The 17,019-nt window shown below is 42.1% G+C and overlaps 1 protein-coding gene across 2 annotated transcripts in view; it reads left to right on the forward strand.

Moving 5' to 3' along the window:
- The window catches only part of PLXNB2 (plexin B2), a 362,828-nt gene that overhangs the window by 132,877 nt on the left and 212,932 nt on the right, over positions 1-17,019 (forward strand). Inside the window, exon 3 of one of the 2 annotated variants that reach the window (XM_043495909.1) lies at positions 16,264-16,377. The exons of the other annotated variant lie outside the window; for it this stretch is intronic. The gene's annotated coding sequence lies outside the window, so the exon portion shown is untranslated. The remainder of the gene's footprint in view (positions 1-16,263; positions 16,378-17,019) is intronic. 2 annotated transcript variants of the gene reach the window in all.

A 17,019-nucleotide genomic window follows, 5' to 3' on the forward strand; every position in this document is an offset into this window, starting at 1 on the left:
ATTTTGGGGTGCCCTGATTTGACACTTTTTAAAGTATCCACCCCCTGAAAATCAGGCCTCTTTAAGGTCTCCCAAAATGGAGGTCCCAAAATCACTAGGTACTTTGGAATATTTAGGCCCTGGTGTATGTTTGTTTTGTTAGATACATTCGCTTACCTGTTGTCTCGATGCTTGCTAAATCGGAAGTTCTTTGGATCCCAAACCAAAAATAATTCTCAATAACACATAATTAGGTATGGGTAAATTTCCAAACAAATGCTTAATAAACTAAAAATTCTTGCCATACTTTTATTGCTGATACAGGATATATTTGTAGTCATTTACCCTCCTGAGATGTAAACTCATCTAAATCATGAAACTAGTGGGTGATTTTTTGGGTACACAAACTCGCGTGCGTGTTTTAGTTTTCTCAGTGCATAGCACAATGGAGCCTTTCACATATCATATTTAAAGATGGTGCTTGATTAAAGGTGGTGGTAGTTCTACCTGTCCTTTAAATAAATAGTTCATATTAAAACCTGACTACTTTCTCACATAGAGGTCCCTATTTCAATTTGCAAAATTGGTCTGTGAGGACCTTTCTTCCACCAACCTGCTCTGATGTGAATTTGGCCATAATTGTTATCTATATGAATATCCAATCCTTTTCTCAGACCTGCTGAGCTGTTGGCTTCGATTATGGGGGGAGGGATAGCTCAGTGGTTTGAGCATTGGCCTGCTAAACCCAGGGTTGTGAGTTCAATCCTTGAGGAGCCATTTAGGGATCTGGGGCAAAAATTGGGGTTTGGTCCTGCTTTGAGCAGGCGGTTGGACTAGATCACCTCCTGAGGTCCCTTCCAACCCTAATATTCTATGATTCTATATCTTGTGGTAATGAGTTGGCTAATTGTGCACTGTATAGAATGTATTTCCTTTTATTAGTTTATGTATGCTGACTTCCTGTTTCAGTGTATGTATCCTTACTCTTGTATTCTGAGAGACAGTGAAGTTCTCAATCAATATTGTTTATTATTGAATGCTCCTTTACCATCTTCTGTCTTGTTCAGCCCTCTGTAAAATAAACAGTCCCATTCTTTTCAATTTCTTCATATGGAAGCTTTCCATAGAAGCATTGTTTCTGTTTGATTAATAATTAATTATAAATAACAATTTGCAGAGCCCATATCATTATTCATTTAGAAATGGAAAGCAGCTTTTCCAGAACTACAATCTAAATGTTTGTCTGGTGACAAAAATGAATAATTGTTAAACCTTTAGCCTCAAGGCAACTTTGGATGCTGTCAGGAGTTCTTAAAAAGTGTGCAACCCAGATAAGAGCACTGTGAGTACAGCCATGAATACTGCATGGTTTGTCTGTTTCAGCTTCTTCTGTGATATGAGTAAGAACTTGATCCTTGGGCAGTACTTGAATGAGAGATGATACGGTCTCTTAGCCAGGAGTGCGCGCGTGTGTTCACATGCGCTCGCACGCACGCACACACACACAAACGTGCGTGCGTGTACACACACACAAAATTGCACTGCACACACCATTTTTCCCCTGGGGAAAATGAGATGGGGGTTGGGAGAAGAGGGAGAGAGAACAAACCAAAAACAGTAGATGTTAGTCAGGCCACTTATTACACCACTGTAAGGTGCACAGTGCTACAGTGATGAGGGCAGTATAAGAACCTATAGAGAATAAAACAATATAGAATTGACACAACTTGAATAAGGAACTATAAGCCCATTTTAAAAAATATGGACAGAAAAGCTTATTGAGGGCCTTTCACTTTTTGTTAAGAGTATTAAACTAGTTTGATTTGTTTTCCTCTAGGTTTTTTAAATCTGCCAGTTGAAGTTATCTTTCTCTTAATAGTTTTATTATTATTGCTAGTTACTACTGTTTTATACAAAGAGAATTCTCAGTGCTTTAACACTCTTTCCTTCCTCAGTCTATAGTCTGTCTTTGTGTAGGTACTTATAACCTCATCACCATTGTGTCTAAACATCTCCCAAGTATGTAAAAACAGAAATGACCATTCCAGCTCCTTTCCCCATCAGTATGAGGAATAGCATGATTTTATAGGTTTCTTAGTTCCTGAGTTCTTATAGGTTTGTTTGTGTGTATGAAGAAATTGAGGGAAGTCTCCTCTGAAGAAATGAGTATTACACTTTGGGCTCGGCTATACTTGTGAGTTACAGCACAATAAAGGAGCCCCGGGTGCACTAGCACACTGTCCATCCACACTGGCAAGGCACGTAGAACGCTCTGACTCCGCAGCTACAGCGCTGCTGGTACTCCACCTCGGTGAGTGGAATAACGTTCTCTGTGCCTCCGCTGGAGCGCCGCGGTGCCAGTGTGAACGAGGTGTTGCATTATTGCGCTCTGATCAGCCTCCGGAAATGTCCCATAATCCTTCTAAGTCAAGTGGCCACTCTTGTCATTGTTTTTGAATCACTGTAGGAATGCAGATATGCCCTTTGAAAGCTCTGTTTCTTATCTGCTCCGAGACAAAGCAACCATTAGAATGGAATGCTGTGTGTGAAAGAGAGAGAGGGGCCGGGGTGGGGAGGGGTGTCTGCTGCTGTCTGAACTTAAAAAACAGCTTGCTGACATGCTCTCAGCCCCCCCAAAACCCACTCTCTCTCCCCCCCACATACACACAACACACTCCCTGTCACACTCCAATCCACCCCACACCCCATTTGAAAAGCACGTTGCAGTCACTTTCATGCTGGGATAGCTGCCCATAATGCACCGCACCCAATGCTGCTGCAAGTGCCGCAAATGTGGCCAAGTGCCTTTGAAGCTGTCAGTGTGGACAGACTGCAGCGCTTTCCCTATTGCGCTCTAAGAAGGCTGGTTTAACTCAAAGTGCTCTACATCTGCAAGTGTAGCCATGCCCTTAGTAACACTTACACTTCAGTGGATAGTTCTATAGCCATTCTTGTCCCTTGCAAGAGGAGAGTTCCATAGTCTATGGCCAGTTCCTGTGAAAGTTCTCGCCTGTTCTTATGAGCCTTCCCTGATTGGTAGGCTTAAATATGGATTGTCTAGCTCACTTTCAAGTCAATTAAAATGATTTTTGCTCTGGAATGAGTCTGGTGTATAGCCCCAAGTCTGCCCTCTTCTGGTGAGTATAGATGTGGGGTTGCCAACTGCTCTGAGTTTCAAGGACCTTGAAACTTTTCAGCGTTTTATCACTACATTATTGCTTTAGTGAGCTGGCCAGGGCCACATCGAGCATTCCAAATATGGGTTCTTGTCCCTTGATATCGTGCTAGATCGGCTTCCTCTGACATTAAGGTCTAGTTTTCCTTACATCTCATTATGCCCTACAGATTGTTGTGGGGTTTTTTTCTTGTTATGCAGTCTACATTCCACAACATACAGCCTATCATAGCTTTTCTCCACCAAGTTTCAATTACATCTGTAATGAATACTAATAAAAGTATATTTTTATCATTCCCATAAACAGGATGTCACTTCAAGCTGTCAGCTGAATAGCTTTCTTAAGTCACTTTCACTATTGATACCAAGTTTTCATTGCTTTCTTCCCTGCTGATAATATTCCAGAGCAACTTCAATGGGATCTTTTAGAAATTGAAAATATTGAAACCTGCTAAATCTAAACTTCATTTCTATAAACTACGGGCTAATTCTTATATTTTACTTGGGCAAATTTCCACTAACTGCACTGGATGTTTTCCTGAATAAGGACTGAGTAAAAATATAAGGACTTTGGGACATGGGATGATGTATGGAAGATGGCAACCATGTGATTGCTATGCTATCTGTGTTTTACAATACAATTGCCTTTTCGTCTATTTTTGCGTCCTAGATAAAGACAAAATTTGATACTTTGTTTTGAATTAGTAATATTAAAATTATTGCTTCTCTTTTGGGCAAAGCAGAGACATTCCTGTATGTACAGGAAAAAAGTTGAGGATGGATTAGATATTTTTGGATGCTGGCTAATCTAATCCAGCTGCCCTTTTTTGTTTATGAATAAACAAAAGGAGGAGAATATACAGTTTCAGGAGGATGAGGAAGAGAATTCCTTAGGGAAGTACAAATTAGGTTGTTTATATTTTCTCAGTATATCAAGCGATGGATAATTCTACTGATGTAGCTTTTATTCTGTAAACATTTGTCCCCCTACTCGTGTATCAGTGGGTATTTATCAATTTGGTATGTGTATTTGAAAAACCACAGGGGATAACTCTATCCTGGTTAACTATCTGTGCACCAACCCTTAAATCTACAATAGCTGTTTACTTAATTTGTAGATATGATCATCAACCTGTTTGTAAATTACTTGTATGGCAAAGAGTAAATTTAAGGTAAGGGGTAAGAAAGTTTGTTTAGGACATAATTGTTGCAAAGCACACAGACTTTGCTCAGAAATAGAAGTCCCATAGTCCCTAGCAACTGCACATTAGGGTAGAGATTATGGGCTGTCTGCCTGTACATGGAAACTGATGATCACTCTACTAGAAGCTGAGATAGTGAAGCAAGAGCTAAGAAAAACTGTATGGGGCTGTGAATCCTGTTTTACCATGCCATAGACTGCGGCTAACACCAGGAAGGAAGAATGGTTCAGTGGTTAGGACAATGGGGGAGACCCAGGTTCGGTTCCCTGCTCTGCTATGGACTTTGTGTATGATCCTGGGCAAATCTCTGTGCTTCAGATACAGATGATGAGGGTAGGGGTCACCTCAATTAAAACCAAAGTGAGGAGAGGACCCTGGGTTTAAGGGGGCAGAGTACCTGTGTAATGCTTGGGGAGGGTGGGACCCAGTAGATCTTGGTTTTATTTCTGCCTGTATCAAGTTGAACTGTGTAACCTTTGAGTCTGAATTTTAAAAGGGAACAAAACCTACCTACCACAGAATGGTGAGAGGCTGAATTAACTGGTGACTGCACCACATGTTGAAATATAGCACCTTAGGTGGAAGGATAAGCACTATTAATCAAAAGCATCGTGAAAGGATTTTTTTAAAGAAAATTGTGTTCGACAGCTAAACGCTACTTTGTCCATGTGATCCCACTAGTGGTTTCCAGCTCCTGGAGCTCTGGTCTGAGCCTCGAGGGGACCCTACCAAAAAGACTACAAATAAAGTGGCCACCAAAACCCTCTGACCTCATTCCCAGCATCCTTGGAGTCAGGGGTGAGGACAAAAGAAACTAGAAACCCCTACTTGAGCAAATTAGGGAGGCTTTTGCCTGGGTGATCAGAATGAGAAGTCCACTGGACCAGTGACCAGCCAGGGCTGTGCAGACTCAGTAAGTTTAACAGGAGAACAACTGGACAGAGTGGTTTTTTTTTAGTTTGGAAGCTGGGAAAGAGAGGAGGAGTCCCTGCTAAATCCCCATTTCCCCAAAGGGAGTTGCACTACTCTGAGGCTGTGGTTGCAGAGATCAGGCAGCTCCAGCACTGTAGTGACCAGGTTCCAGAGGGAGAGGAAGAGAGACGATCTGGCACTGGCTATTAAGAGCCACCCAAGGCCCTAGGAGGATTCCAGACCAGGGAACAGCAAGCCTGGTTGGAATCAGGAGAGGACCCTCCCCTCTCAGGGGTGAAGAAAAAGTAAAGTGACTTGTTTGAGCCATCCAACACCACAGCAGTGCAACACTCCATCTCAGGGCATGCAGCCTCTGCCTTCCATCTGCCTTGGCATAGTGCCAGGGAGAGAGGTAGGGTTTGGAGAAGTTTGTGAGTTTTTGGAGGTGGGGAAATTGACTTCCTTCCCCACCTACCTAGTGTCCTGTTCCCAGGGGTGAAAGTAACTTAAAGGACTTGCCAGTACTCCGGAGTCCTGAGGAGAGGCGTGGCCTCTACCGGAAGAGGTGGGGACTTTAAATCCCTGGGCCCTTTAAATCGCTGCAGAGGTGGCTGAGAACCCTGGGGCTCGGGGGCAATTTAAAGGGGGTGATTTAAAGGGCCCGGAGCTCTAGCTGATGCTACCACAGCAGAGCCCCATGCCCTTTAAATTGACAACGGAGCCCCGGGAGTCCAGAAGCGGAGTCCGTGGCTCTGGCTGCTGCTACCCTCCAGGGCCCTTTAAATTGTCCCTGGAGCCCTGCTGCTGGAGCCCTGGGGTGGTGGCAGTTGGACTCCAGTGGCTATTTAAAGGGCCCAGGGCTCCTGATGCCTCTACCACCCCAGACCTTTAAATTATCCCCGGAGCCCTGGGGTAGTGGCAGCAGGGCTACAGCAGCAATTTAAAGGGCCCAGGGCTGTAGCGGCGGCAGGAGCCTTGGGCCCCTTAAATCACCACCCGAGCCCTGCCCTGCTACCCCAGAGCTCTAGCAGCGGAGCTCTGGTAGCAATTTAAAGGCCCCAGGGCTCCTTTACATTGCCCCCTGGGGAAGCCGGTCCACCCTGCTACAGCGCATTGGCTCTTGCCGGCAGGGGTGGCAGGTTTGTAGAAATTTTGGTGGTGCCCAGAACATGCCCCTGCCCAAACTCTGCCCCCCCAAAACTCCACCCCCCCACCTGCCCAAGGCTCTGGGAGGGAGTTTGGGTTGGGGAGGAGGTCTGGGGTGTTGGCCCTGAGTTGGTGCAGGAGGAGTGCAGGGTGCAGGCTCTGGGGGGGTGTTTGGGGATGGGAGGGGGTCCAGGGATGAGAACTGTGGGGTGAGGCTGGGGATGGGTTTGGGCAGTGGGAGGGGGCTCAGGGATGAGGCAGAGGGTTCGGGTGTGGGGGGAATGAGGGCTTTAGCTGGGGCTGGAGATAAGGGGTTTGGGGCATTGGAGAGGCTCAGAGCTAGGGCAGAGGGTTGCGGTGTGGGGGGATGAAGGTTATGGCTGGGGTTATGGGCTCGGGTGGGGCAGGGCTGGGGATGAGTTTGGGGTGCAGGCAGGCTGCCCCAAGACTGGAGCCAGAGAGGAGGACTCCCCTCCTCCCCCCCCAGCCCTCGCCCCGCTGGCAGCAGCAAGCTCTGGGATAGGGGCCTCCCTCCCCCCTCAGCAGCACACTCACCCCTACCACTGTCACTGCATGTGCTCCTAGGGCCCCTCTCAGGTCCAAGAATCTCCTTCACCTCCCCTGTGGTGGGAGGGCTGCCATCACATGTGCGCTTTGTCCCCTGCTGCTGCCCCTCACTGTAGCCTCACTGGGGGTGGGGGATGGGGCTGCCCCATGCCCAGCGTGGGGCAGGAGCAGTGACTGTGGGCGGGGGGGGGGCGGTGTACTGGTGGAGGGTCCCCTCGGAAAATGAAAGGATCTGAAGGGGAAGGGCAGCCCGCTCTGGCATTAGGGGATGGGGCGGGGCACTAGGACCATGCGGCGGCAATTGATGGAGGGAGGGAGCATGGAGCTGCAGGGGAGAGACAGGGATGCTCTGCCCCAGGCCTGAGGGAAGCACGCAGGGGCAGCAAGGGGGGCCAGGGGACACTCGGGGGAGGCGTGGGGGGGCAGCAGGTGGGACCAGGGGGGAGACCCGGCTCTATAAATTGGTGGAGCCACGAGCCCATATAACTCGTCTCTGCTGCTTGCGGATGCCGGGGCATACTGACTTACTTTCGCCTCTGCCTGTTCCCAGCAAAGTCACTCCCTCTGTTACACTGTTGTTTTTGATGTACCAGGTGGCATTCCTTTGGTGGTGTTTATTTTACTTTGTCCCCTGTGTCCTTGGCGTTTACACTCCTGGCTATGTAGTCGTGTTGTCATTGATTTTTCTGAAGGGACAGCACTCCTGCCTGTCCAGCACAGTGTGGAGGCACTGAAGTACAAAGGGTGGAAGAAAAAAACCACCCAGGAGCTAACTCATGTGAGCTGAGAGGAGAAGCTGCTCCAAATATTGGTGATAGCAAGCAATCTGGGAGGCGAAAAAGGCTTTTAGGTCTTGTCATAGTGAAGTATGTCTCATTTATTTGTTTCAGCGTAGCAGCCGTGTTACTCTGCATTTTCTTTCATTTATTTGTGCGTGTCATTTGATGGTGAATGGGTTAAACATCTTATGATCGACTGACTCACTGACTTTGAAGGCTTGCTCCATAACTAACGGTGGAGCTCTCTTCTAGGGCAAAGACCTTTATGTATCTAGGTTTCAGAGTAGCAGCCGTGTTAGTCTGTATTCGCAAAACGAAAAGGAGTATTTGTGGCACCTTAGAGACTAACCAATTCATTTGAGCATAAGCTTTTATGAGCTACAGCTCACTTCATCTGATGCCTTTCTTTTTACTGTAGTCTGTAACCTATCATTTAAATTGGCTTCTATATCAAATGATTGGAAGATAGATAATGTGACACCAATTTTTGAAAAGGGCTCCAGAGGTGATCCCGGCAAAGCTTATGCTCAAATAAATTTGTTAGTCTCTAAGGTGCCACAAGTACTTCTTTTCTTTTTGCGAATACAGACTAACACGGCTGCTACTCTGAAACCTTGTTCGCTCTGCATGATACCATGTTGGGGAGGAGTAAACAATGAAATTTGGTGTTGAAGTAAATTAATATATTTTGGCCAAATTAATATATGTAAAGGAAATAAATGACAATTTTCAAATAGGTGTAGATACTGTTCTCAGATATTTCTATTGAAATATAGATCAACACTTGTAGATTTCAGTAAATTGCAGTAAAAACCAGTAGGTTTTCTGGTTGTCTGAAATGAACTATTTCTCAGTTGATTTCAGTTTGCAAAATATGAGTTTAGATAGCTGGAAAAATGAAAACAAATGGTTAAATATGACTTCAGCTAACTGGCGTGTTAAGATTTAAAGAGCATAAATATACAGGAGGGATTTGAAAGTGATCTCCAGGTGACATGAAGAAGTATGTGTCTATCTGGGAAAATTAAAGAATTAATTGAAGGAGAATGTTAGCTTGTTAGCTGAGGGAGCTAATGCAAAAAAACCTACCTTTCTGGTTTGTTAAAACTTTTATGGTGAGTCTTAAGAATTCTTATTATAAAATGACATTTTGAAATGCAGCCTCTTGATAGAGACAAGAATTCTGAACAATTGCCAGATTCCTTATGAGAAACCTAATTCAGGCCATTTTCAAGGTCCAGACCTCACCACACAATTTGAAATTTTCCACAAATTAAGAGGTGAACTTTATACTTGTGTTTTGGTTAAATACTGTAAGCAATCCTGAATATCTGCCATGATTTGCCTCTTCCACATCCTCAGGAAAAGCACTAATTGTTGAAGAAGATGTACAGATCTTCAAAGGCAAAAGGAATATTTTAAAATGAATTATTTAGGCAAAACTAAATGTATTACCTTTTATGAGCGTGTGTGAGAGAGAGTTTTCTCAAAATACTGGCATATAAAAAAATTCAAGTAGTATTTCCAATGTGAGCAGTCAATAATAATGATACAGGCCCCAAATAATGAATTTGGCTTTAAACATCATGAGATTTTTAAAAATGTAATAAATGAAGTTATTTTGACAATGTTTTTGAGCCTTTTAGAGTTAATGTTTGCAAATTTTTCTCCAGAACTATGAGGGCTAGAAACTTTAGTTAACGCGAGAGTATCAGCTTTTAATTTATCATCTGACTGCAGGAGCTGGGGAGACTCAAACTTGTGAATTGGCAACACAGAGCCAGTGCTGTATAGCTGTCCTGCTAGATCAATCCATAAAACATTATCTGGGGCTGCCTTCCAAAATTTGAGATAATCCCAGTTAAACTAGGATTGTTGGCTGAGGGAAGCATATATTACATATAGTGGAGGAAAATATTTGCAATTCTTGTTTTTATTTGGAGGCTAAATCAGATTGAAATCTATTTGTGGTCTATATGCACTGTACAAATGAAACCAAATGTGTCTGGTGAAGGTTCTAGGGTTGCCTGCCACCTTTCTAATTGCTGGTAACCAGATTACCGAGGCCCTGCCCCTTCTTCATTTTTTCCCCTAGGACCCCGCCCCCATAGCTTGTTCTTCTTCCTCCCCCGCCATCTCCTGTCACTGGATCATCTCAACCTCCTTCCCCAACCAGCTGGGCTCCCTCTGCTCCGAGGCTAGGATAGAAGCTGCTGTAGCCTGACAAGGAAGCCTGCCTGCGAGTAGGAGGCGGCCCCGGCTAAGTAGGAGCTAAGTTAATAACCCTGCAGCTCCCTTTGCCCTGCAGTAACTGAACTTTTGATGTCTGGTCAGTACCTGTTTCTGGACATTACCTGGTCCCCCTTTTGATGAGACATTCTGGTTGAAAAATGAGCACTCGGCAACCCTAAATGGTACCCAGACACAGAAGCTAAAAACAGAAGTGTCCTGGTAAAACCCGGAGGGTCCATAACCCTAGATTTAGTACTATTTTAGTATGATAATTTTTCTCTTATTAATAGAATATGAGATACTTTTAATAATGAGCGGCAAAGAGTCCTGTGGCACCTTACAGACTAACAGACGTGTTGAAGCATAAGACGAAGTGGGTATTCACCCACGAAAGCTTATGCTCCAATACATCTGCTAGTCTATAAGATGCCACAGGACTCTTTGCCGCTTTTACAGATCCAGACTAACACGGCTACCCCTCTGATACTTTTAATAATGAGCACATCAGAATTCAATATTCTAAATATATTCCCAAATGTGCTATTTCTAGGTTTATAATCTGCTCTCAGTGGGCTGGTAAAGGCCCAATACAAATACTGATGTAAAAACTAAGAACAGATTATTTTTGGTAGTGCTTGAAAGACAGAAATGAAAGTGGAATAATAACAGACTTCAAGGTAAGATCTGGCCTCCTGACCACAAGTCTACAAATAAGTGGGTACAAACTGCCGGATTTCAGAGTAGCAGCCATGTTAGTCTGTATTCGCAAAAAGAAAAGGAGTCCTTGTGGCACCTTAGAGTCTCTAAGGTGCCACACGTACTCCTCTTCTTTTTGGGTACAAACTGAGTCTTTTTTATTTCACATTAGAAACTTGCATTAGCAACTATTCCAGAAGAGAAGACTAAAAATGCTATTAAATACAATGCCTGCCAGCATTAATTTACATGTTTTTGATCATTACAGGTCAACTCTAAACATACCATTCTCTTCCTTGAAATGAGCTGAAAACTACATACTGCTTAAGTGGTTCTGTATAAAATATTTATGCATTTAGTGTTCGTCACACAACAGTCATTGGAAAACTATGTTCTGTTTAATGTCTACTATTGAAACATCAATGCAACCATTTGGTTTTATAAGTGCAGCAAATTGTTGGTTTTTTTATAAATATTCCAGCATAATTGTCAGTCTCTTCAATACATTCAGCTCTTGTGTGTGTATTGTGATTGAAGTACAGTTTCCTCTTAAAATTAAACTTCTAATTCTTAAGTGGAAAGAAAAAACAGTTTGCAGTTTCATTAGACAAAACACAAACTGTGGAAGTCTGATGTTCTTTTTGCTAAATTGTGCCTTGGTAAGGTGGCGATTTTAGAGGCAAAAAGGCAAATGATTTTTGTCTACTTGGGTTCGGTAAACTGATTTTATACTAGTAATCTAGGGAACATGCAAAATGAGTACCTTCTTTTAACATGCTTATTAATTAAATAAAATTTACATCTTTATTAAGATACCTTTTGTGGGGACACCTTTTGCTTTTTGAATATAGTATGATCCTGGACAGCATCTAAAATGTGTTCTTTATTCCATCTTGATCTCTCATTAGCACCTGCTGGAGGACAGGCTTTTTTCGTAAAACTCACTAACTGCGTAAGCTCTCAATACCTGTCTTGTCTTTCACATCACATAGCTACCATTGTGTGTTTTGCCTATGCAAAACTATACTTCCCTTTTCTGCTGTCCAACTAACAAGAATACTGAACAGTTGGGAGAATAGTTTGTCAAGTGATTTGATGATCAGCGGTGGAGATGCTGTGTTTTTTAAGGGAGGGAACAGACAAAAGCTGACACATCTCCTCTTCTAAAGATAATCTAATTGAATGTTTTTTAAAATTGCTTGACCAGACATAATTGTCTTGAGCGAGCATAATCCCCCAGGAACACATACAAGTATGCCACCTTTATTATTTATTGACATTCATTATATTAAACAGGAAAAAAAAATATTATTTATCTGCTGCATTCACCTCTCTCTACAGGATAGGTGGAGAAATCTAGAAGTACTTAGATGCTGTTTGTGAGGATGGAGTATTGAAGGAACCTTGTCTAATTAAATTTTTCCCCTCCATCAAATTAAAAATCCATGTTCTGCTGAAAGGGGGAACAAGTTGTAGCCAGCTGTGAGGGATTGAAATTACTCAGAGTAAATACTTCAGTGCTTTCTAGCTAAATACTTTTTAGTGTAATGAAATAGTAACTATTTATTTCATGCCTGGAGGCCTTTAGAATTAACCTGTGTTGGAATGGTGTGAATTGTTTCAGCAAGAAAACAAAAACATAAAATCATCGCTGATAAGTTTGCAGATGACACAAAAGTTGGGCAAGTGATAAATAATGAAGAGAATGAGTCACTGATTCTGAGCACTCTGGATCTCTTAAACTGGGCATAAGCAAACTGTGCTTTTTAATATGACTAAATATAAATGTATGTGTCTAGGTACAAAGAATGTAGGTCATACTTACAGAATGGGGGACTCTATCCTAGGAAGCAATGACTCTGTAAGAGACTTGCGGGTTGTGGTGAATGATCAACTGAACATGAGCTCCCAATGTGACACTGGGGCCAAAAGAGTTAATACAATCCGGGGATGCATAAATGGGAATCTCTAGTAAGACTAGAGAGGTTATTTTACCTCTGTATTTGGCATAGGTGTGACTGCTGCTGAAATACTATATCCAGGTCTGGTGCCTACAGTTCAAGAAGGATGTTGATAAATTGGAGAGTGGTCAGAGAAGAGCCATGAGAATGATTAAAGGATTAGAAAACATGCTTTATAGGGATAGACTCGAAGAGTTCAATCTATTTATCTTAACAAAGAGAAGGTTAAGGGGTGACTTCATTACAGTCTACAAGTATCTATATGGGAAACAAGTCTTCAGTCTAGCAGAGCAAGGCCTAACACAATCTAATGGTTGGAAGTTGAAGCTAGACAAATTCAGACTGAAATAAGGCATACATTTTTAACTGAGATTAATTAACCATTGGAACAAGATTATGGTGGATTCTTCATCACTCACCATTTTTAATTCAAGATTAGATGTTTTTCTAAAAAATATTCTCCAGAAATTATTTTGGGGAGGTTCTATGGCTTGTGTTATATAGGGGTCAGGCTAGATGATCACAGTGGTCCCTTCTGGCCTTGGAATCTATGAATCTATAAGATCAGAGCTGACTGTAGCATTCTGAGGTGGACCTACAAAACATGCCGCCTCCTAACCTAACCCCAGATTTAACTGCTTAATCTCCAGTAATCTTACAGGACAGTCAGTGAGGAGGTGCTGATTTACGTAATCTGTTATACAAAATAAGTTAAAATATGTGGTGTACAGTTGCGGAAGGGATGGAATTTTTGCCTATAGAAGTGGCGCCCAGTTACTTGTGATGTTGTTTAATGTCTAGCTAACATGGTTACAAAATTCTTTCAAGGGACAGCTCCCAAATAAGATGGTAACCAGGGTGCCACTGTAATAGTTTAAGTGAATTACAGGAATACCAGGTTAATTTGTCTCCCCCTCTCCTCCTCCTCCTCCTCCTCCTCCTGTACCCTAAATCACTTAGATACAGAATCCAGAGCAGCCAGAAATATTAATATACAGCAAATGCACAAAATAATTATTTCATTCCTTTGACTTCTAAACTAGAAGTATCGAAGTATGTCTGACAAGGTAACATAGTAAAAATAATGGAGCAGAAACTCATTTAATTAACTCCAGCTAAAAGGTTCCTTTCTTTTCTAGTTTATTTCGAGTGTCTTTTCTAGTTTATTTCCTCCTTCCATTTTTTTCTCTACTTCCAAATCTAAATCATTCTCTTTATTTGATGCTCGTATAGCTCTTGTCATTGTAGTTATCTGAGTGTTTGTCATTCTAGATCTCTATTTCCCCCTCTCTCTTCTATTTTCTGTTTTTATGTTCTCCTGTCTCATTGAGCAGCATTTTCTCTTGAATAGGGTATTGTCATGAGCCAGCCAAACAGTCCACATTCCTTTCAGGATACCAGTATAGTAGTGCCTCAGTCAGGTAATTGTTCTTCGTAATTTTATTCATAAAGCAAAACAAAGTCAATTTACCCAAATGCAGAATGACTTGTAATGTGCAAACCTGTAGAACTAGCAGTTCAAAAATGCCAGCCCCCATCCTACATGTTTCTGCCCTCTCAAGTTTTATGCCTGTTGCTATTGAATGTATAGGTACTTGGGATAACGTGGTGAATATCCGACTCTCCCATCGTGTTAGCTTATAGCTTTTACGTTTTCCATATTAGGAAATGCTCTTTGGTGGAGTGTGACCCTAATCTTCTCTCAGCGATTGTGTTATGTTGACTGAAGTTGAAGTGGACACAGTTATCCAAATTGGCGCTATTAATAATAATGCTTAGCACTTTACATCTTCAAAGTGGCTTAAAAACATTAACTTGCCATTAACCTTCAAATAGCTCCCTTGAGGTAAGCCAGAACTATTCTCCTATACAGTGCCAAGCTACACTCATCACTGAAATAATATAATAAAAATTTGATGATAAGATGGACAGACATTAAGTGGCTTTCTCAAGACCATGATAGTGTGGATTAGAACTCTGATTTCTTTCTTAGATTGAAAATGCTTTGGGGGCAGGGACTGTGTGTCTAGCACAAGAGTCCCAATTTTTGACTGGGTCCTCCAGGCCTGTTTAAAAAAAAAAAATACACACTCCCACGCACAGACAGGAGTCCCAGTCTGTGCTGAGTCTGCTAGACGCTGCTGCCTGTCATAAAATCACATTTTCAAACACCTCTGTCTTAAAGAATCCAAACAAACTGTATATAGATAGGCGTGCGTTTTTATACCTGCCTCTGAAAATTTCCACTACATGCATCTGATGAAGTGGGTATTCACCCACGAAAGCTTATGCTCCAATACTTCTGTTAGTCTATAAGGTGCCACAGGACTCTTTGCCGCTTGTATGTAGATAGACTTCAAAGTACTTAGTCCATTCGTTCCCTTGTTTGGTATTATGCAGTTATCAATAACTGTTTCCTGATTCTACATTCTGTACTAGAAAAGTCTGCCTCTATAGAACCATATTCTTCACTACTTGCCTTTGACTGTGCTGTTGCTGTGTAGTGTTATAGAGCCTCTCACTTTTCACCTCAGAGGTGCGTGAACATACAGAATGTTGTTCAGAAAGCAATTTGGGAATCTTTCAGGCTTCCTGGCAGTAGACATACATCAAGTCACTATTGTTATTTTGTCTGTTCTTTAGAGGCAGCAGCAGCAAATTCATGTACCTCCAATCGCCACCACCACCCTGTTGTAATAGTTTTTGAAAGGAGACACCATTTACAAAGGGAAGAAGTGGGTGAGAAGCTCTAGTCTAATGTAACAAACCATGCTGACCCCACCTATGTACATAAAGGCAAATATTTCTGTGTATTTGAAATAAATTGCATTTTGGTCAAGTGCATAGAACACACTTAGGAATTTTATTGAAGTGCAATGAATGCTGCAGTCACATTTCTGAGATGGACCTTTCCCCTTTCTCTCCAACCTCTTTCACACCGTCTTCTAGCTTCTTTGTTTCTGCTCTTAGCTTTTTTTGTAGGGAAGTGGTGGCCCATTAAATTGCAGGTTTTTTAAGCTAAACCAAAGTATCTGACCTACTATATCGCTTCTGTTATAATGTTTAAATGGCCTGTGGTTTTTTGATAAATTTCAAATGACTTCAATCGTTCACTCCTTTCAGAATGTAAACTGACCCGTGTCTTGTTAAGAGCTGCCATAGATACTGAAAATTATCTTCCTAGACACTTTGACAGGAGAGAGAGCATTTTATGTAGTGCATACTATCACATGAAGGGATAGTTCTGCTTAACGGTTCAGATTTGCCTGCTTTTATAGCAGAAATGAGCAAGTGTTTCTCCTATTAAGTTGATACCACCAAACCATATATTAAGACACTGGGCAAATTAGTGTTCTTTGTTCATTTTGTGGCAAGAAGCTTTGTGAAGAACAGCTTGCTATGTCTGGGGGGGCTCTCAAAGTTTATCCGTAATGCCTGAATAAACATACTTTGTGCAGAACTATGTGGAGATTAAGGACATGGCGACAGATTCCATACTTGAGCTTATGGGTAGGGCATGGAGCTGTGCAGCACCTCCATGACTGCTACGGGGGTGTAGTAAAGGCTACAGCTCAAGATGAGAATTTGAGTCCATTTAATCTATTTAATTGCAGAACCGCTCTCTGGCTACTCCCTGCATTTCTCTTACCTGCTTCCCAGAGCTATCACACAGCACAGCTGTGCCTTGCCTACCAGCTGCAGTGTCACTCTTTCAATCCACTATTCCTGTGAGTATCAGAATTAAAGTGGTTAGTCTGCATTGGGGGGGGGGGGAAGGGAGGACTTCACTTTTAAATGTATATATCCCGTATGTACATAAACATCAGCAGTAGCATACTCTCCTAATTCTCAGATTTGACATGAAAATGGAAGAGAAAATAGTTTAATACTGTCTTGCATTGCATGTTTTCCCACTGTCAAGTGTTCTGTATAGTTTTCCATTTCCTACTTATCTTCTTTCCATCTTAGCAGCATTTTATTTCCCTCTCCTACCTGTACTTTCTTTCACATATCTTTCACTTACTACTTTGTGTATCAGCATCACTATGGTCTAATACAATCTAGAGTAGTTTTGTTTAATGTCTGTATATAGTAGCTGGAAAGCAAAGCTTGTTTCAAGCAAGCAGTGTGATCTTATTGGTGGTCACAGCTGCTATATACCTGATTAATAATTTCTTGCTCAAATAGTGACTTGACTTGCAGTTCCATATCATAATTTATTGGCTTCCAACATTGAGAGAGAGAGAGAGAGAGAGTGTGTGTGTGTGTGTGTGTATCAATTGATGATCCTGGAAACTTTGCATTTTATAATGAACAAGCAACATTGCTTTGTTTAAACAATCTATAAAATACATTTTATTACAATACAT

This window comes from Dermochelys coriacea, chromosome 1 (assembly GCF_009764565.3).
Source record: "Dermochelys coriacea isolate rDerCor1 chromosome 1, rDerCor1.pri.v4, whole genome shotgun sequence".
Classification (NCBI taxonomy): Eukaryota; Metazoa; Chordata; order Testudines; family Dermochelyidae; genus Dermochelys; species Dermochelys coriacea.